The sequence below is a fragment of the Chionomys nivalis genome, chromosome 2 (genome assembly GCF_950005125.1).
Source record: "Chionomys nivalis chromosome 2, mChiNiv1.1, whole genome shotgun sequence".
Lineage (NCBI taxonomy): Eukaryota > Metazoa > Chordata > Mammalia > Rodentia > Cricetidae > Chionomys > Chionomys nivalis.
The window spans coordinates 111,734,832-111,740,338 of record NC_080087.1 but is presented as its reverse complement, the minus strand read 5'-3'; positions in this window follow the sequence as shown (position 1 = coordinate 111,740,338).

Sequence of the window (5,507 nt, the reverse complement as noted above, 5' to 3'; positions counted from 1 at the left end):
AAAACCAAAAACCATATAACCCCCTTCAAAACCATGCCTTTTAAGAATCCCATTTCAGATCCAACAAAGCCATTGTCTTCCCACTTTTCACAGTCTTTTCTTTTTCTCTCTACATGAAGTTGTAAGAAAAAAAGAGAAAGAATTTTATTTGAAAATTATGGGGCGAGGGCCTGGGAGATGACCCAGATGCCAGGAGCACTGACTGCTCCCATAGAGGACCTGGGTTCAAGTCCCAGTGCCCATATGCCCTGCCTGTAACTTTAGTACTAAGGGATTCAAATCTCTCTTCTAGCCTCTGTGGACACTGGGCATACATAGACAACATTCACACACACAGACAGTCATATACATAAAAATAAATCTTAAAAAAGAAAAATATGGGGTAAAGCTAAAACTAAAGGCTGGCTTTATGTTATCAAGAATAGCCTGTCTTTTTTTCCTATCTAAAATGCACCAGGGGTTTCTCATTCTGGCTAGCCTCTCCATAAATGGTAACTCATGCCATTCCATACATTTTCCTTCATAATTTACCCATCTTCTACCAAATCTCCTATCATGAGCTCTTTCTGTTCTAGGGTATCTGTAAATTCCCCCAGAGAGCGAGCCAGAGTCTTAATCATAACATTAATGGCCTGAATCAAGGGAGGGAACTGACGCATCAGTTTCTCCATATTCAAGGAGCTGTTGGAAATGTTTCCTGGTTCCTTGAACAGATTAAGTTTTTGTCAAGAGAAAAGTAGAACAGAAGAAAAGATAGCAGAGCCAATGCAAGAAACCATCACCAGGAACAAAGTGAACGAGGTCGTTGAGGCTAATCAGGCACCTCAACTCGAGCAGACTGCCAGGGAACCACTGGGGGCCAAGCTCCAGGAAGCACAAGCCCCTCATTTTGAGACGGCCACCATGTGAGAGGCATTTTGTCACACAGGGAGACAGTCGTGGATGTGGCATAAAACAATCACTGACCATTTGTAATTCTTTTTTATTTTCTTTATTGTATTCAACCTTGAGGTTGAGATCTTCCTGCAAAAGGAACTTCTGGGTTAAGTGAACAGAGACATCATTCAGAGGTCCTGAAAAATTCGCCTGTGCATGTCTCTGTATAATCTGTCTAAGACACCAGGCCCTGACTTGGTAGAACGCAGGCCCTCGGCCCTTCCCAAAATACCTGATCACAGTAGTCACTCCGACTCTCCCAAAGGCTGTTCTTATCTTAGTGCATTCACAGTCTACTTTTGTTGGGTGACCCCTGTCATATCACTTGCTTGAGAAGATCAGTGGTGCATGTAGACATTTATTTTCTATGTGGTGTCTTGAGGTCTCCACTCACAACCTCAGTATATAACCAAGGACGTGGGGAGAAGCTGGGAGAGGAGGAGTAGCTGTGACAAGGGGAGAAGCTGGGACAGTGGAGGCAGGAGAAACTCAAAATGCCCTGTGGGGGACTGTTCCCTCCCCAGGCCCTACTGATCTGTTTTTTACGTCCATCCCGGGAGGCCCTGAGTTGGGTTCCCTTTGTGATTTCTCCCCTTTTTGGAGAAGAAAGTTGAGGCAGGACTCTACCGAATGCTGACATTTTTAATACAAGGAATTTTTTTTTAATCGTTGGACATGTCCTCTAGTACCTGAGAAATTCCTCCTTCCTCAGGAAACTCATGACCCATATTTTCTTCCCACCCCAGCAAACAAAGTAGAGAGTAAAGCCTTATGTTTTACAGCACAAAAATCAGGTCCTGATTGGGCAATTATTTCTGAGTGACTTGGCTTGTATGTAAGTTCCTGATCACATGGGCCATGTATGGTTTCTTTATCTAGTCATCTTTATGTGGTGAGTATGTCATAGTTCTGTGGCAGTGGGGGAGGTACTTTACTGAGGGTACAGGGGGAGAAGCTGAAGGGACAGGGGAGAAGCTGGGACAGGGGAGAAGCTGAAGGGACAGGGGAGTAGCTGGGACAGGGGAGAAGCTGGGAGGGGGAGAAGCTAAAACAGGGGAGAAGCTGGGACAGGGGAGAAGCTGAAGGACAGGGGGAGTAGCTGGAACAGGGGGTAAAGTATATGTCAACTATCAATGAAAAACAAATTAGTGCATGAAGGGATTCATGAATGAAATTTATCTTGAATTCCTGAAACACTTGAGAGCTGTAGTTGCCATCTAGGAAGCTTCCTACCGTCTCCTTCAAGTCTGGGTCGGCCTTCAGATGTGCTGTGCTGAATGTCACTTCTAGAAGCGCGAGGCTAAATGTCTTCTGCAGGTCACCGAGGATGTCACACACCACGTTTTTGCCTGCATCCAGGTTCTCGCATTTTTTTTAGAACTCTTAAAAATGTTGAATGGAATTATGTCATGATGGTCTTGTGGCTAATAAGAGAAGCTTAGAGTGGTCCCTAGGTTTACTTGTGCAGTGTAACAACAGAAGCTAGAATGCAAGTGGACACATCCAAGCAGGGCTTCCTTATAAAGCCTACTTATAAAACGGCTCAGTGGTTAAGTGCCCTGGCCACTCTTCCAAAGGACCTGGGTTCCATTTCCAGCACCCACATGGCTGTTCACAGCCGTCCGTAACTCCAGTTCCAGTGGATCTGGCCTTCACACACAGAAACACATACAGGCAAAATACCAATATACATAAGAAATAAATAAATTTTTTTTTTGAAAAAGAAAAAAAAAGCCAAACAAAACAAAGTCTACTTATTCCAAATCCGAGGATCTGAGGTTGTGAAAGTCACAGGCAGTTGGGTCACGTGAGGATAGAACCAGAAGTCATGCTTGCTTCTCTCTCTGTCTCCAAATTGCTTCCCTGTTGCTCAGGTGCCACTGAGGCCCTAGAATGTAGGAAAGGTTGGTGATGGGGTTTCCTGGGGTAATGACGACACGCCTTCTCTTCTTTGTGCATTGCCTTTGCCCTGTGGCCAGGATGCTCACTGGGTTGCCTTGAGCCCTGCAGACATGGAAGATGTCACCTGACCAATACAAAACTCAGGCTCTTCACAAGAAATCGAACGGCATTTGAACCACTCCCCAAGCTGAGACATGGGGAGAAGCTGTGAAAGGGGAGTAACTTGGACAGGGGAGTAGCTTGGACAGGGGAGAAGTTGGGACACGGGGAGAACCTGGGACAGAGGGAGTAGCTGGGACAGAGGGAGTGGCTGGGGCAGGGTAGAACATGGGACAGGGGAGAAGTTGAGACAGGGAGTAGCTGGGACAAGGGAGTAGCTGGGACATGGGGAGAATCTGGGACAAGAGTAGTAGCTGGGAAATGGGGAGTAGCTGGGACAGGGGAGAATCTGGGACAGGGAAAGAAGCTGGGACAGGGGAATCTGGGACAGAGGGAGTAGCTGTGACAGGGGAGAAGCTGGGACAGAGGGAGTAGCTGGGACAGGGGAAATCTGGGACAGGGGAGAAGCTGGGAAAGGGGGAGAATCTGGGACAATGGAGAAGCTGAAACAGGGGAGAACTAATCCGTTCTTATGTTGTTCCATCTGAAGCTGAGTTTTGTGTAGGGTGGAACATAGCAATCTAGTTTTATTGGCTACATGCAGGTATTAAGTGCATAGCATCATCTGTAGGAAGGTGCTGACTTTTCTCCTATGTGTACTGTCAGCATCTGTTTTAATACCAGTACCACGTTGCTCATATTACTATAGCTCTGGACTATTAACTTGAAATCTGGAAGGGTGATACTTCCCACAGGGCTTTTATTGTTTAATTTTGTTTTGGCTATTTTGGGTCTTTGGGAATCCATATAAAGACTGGTTGGTTTTTTCAATTTATGTAAAGACAGGAATTTTGATGGGGGAAATGAATCTATAGATGATTTCTTTGGTAAAATGGCTATTTTATCAATAATAATCCCACCAGTTTATGAACATAAGAAGCCTTTCCATGTCCTGCTAGCTTCTTCAGTTTCTCTTTTCAGTGTATGATACTTACACTTTCTTGGTTATATTTGTTCCAAGATATTTTTGAGACTATTGTGAATGGATTTATTTCCTGATTTCTTTCTTGACATGTTTTCCATTTGTATATTTGGAGTTGCTGGCCTCTGAGATTCTTCTGGACACCCAGATATTACAGGCTATTGACAATGCTTTTGTTTACCGTCCAGAATTTGGTGGCAGACACTACTGCTGATAAAACCACATACTTGAGTCACAGAATACAAAAAACTCAAGCTGGTACTTTTCTAGAAGCCCCACTCCTTCTGGATAATTTCAGATGTGATAGAAGGTACTCTGTGTACTACTAGAGAAGTATAATCACCAATCCTACCCCAACTATGAACACCGTGAGTTATGATAACAATTGGCCAGGCAAGACATGCTCACTGCTACCATGGTGATAAGAAAATCATGGGAGTATCCAAGCACTTTCTGAATGAAACTAAGGCCCAGTCCATAAGTTGAAATTCATACCTGCCACTAATTTCAGGTCCAAGATCCTGTGATTAGACAGGTCATAGTCCTAAGAGAGAAACTGCTACTATTGTTCTACTAAATGGGCACAGCGTTAAACTTGCTCCTAATGACTTGTTATTATACCCACAGAATAGAGATCTCTCAACCCTCATCAGAGAATCTTCCTTTTGCACTAGATAACAATAAACTCAAAGACCCACAACTGGTCCAATACAGTGAATAATATACTTTAGAATGCTCAGCTGCAAAGAGGACATCTATATCATATACCTTCCTTCCAAGGCTCCGGGCTTATCATGGAAGGTGGGACAGAGAGACTGTAAGGGTCAGATGTGATGGATGACTACAAGAAACAGCAGGGTAGTTTCTGCATATGAATTCAAAAAAGTTAAGACAGCATGCATGAGACTTGTACAAGTTCAAGTCAGACAAAATACCAGCATGAAGAGGGGAGGTGCGCATGAACTCCCATCCCTAGCTGAGATGTTATTGGTTATCAATAACCATGGGGAGTGCAAACATAGGATTTCTTTAAGGCTGTGACCGCTGGTGAGTTGGCCACACTCCAGGGTGTATGAGTAACATAAACTGAACTTGGCAGAGTTTTAAAAAAGTAAGACACAAGGTTGAGTAGGTAGGGAAGGGCATTGGGTCTGGGGGGAGAGGGAGGAGGGAGTGAAAGTGATTTTTAAAATTGTAATAAATTCTTTTTTTGTTTTTTTGTAATAAATTCTTAAAGAATTAATAAGAAAGAAGAAAAAACAAGACTCATGGAGTTCTCAAAATAGAACAGCATAGCGTGATTGCCTGGTTGTTAGTATATGCTTTTAATCAAATTTATAGTATAAATCAGGCTCAAAAATATTGGAACAAAATGTTTTGACAAATTGGAACTGGAGAAATAATTGAGTGGGCAGGATCTGAGTTTGATTCCCTAACACCCACATACAAAGTTACATGTGGCCACATGCTTGTCTATAATCCCAACACAGGGTGTAGGTGGTAGAGAGAAGAGGATTCCTGGAGTTTGCTGATTGGTAGCAGAGCTCCAGATTCCTCTGGCCTCCCTGTATATGCACAGGCATACATA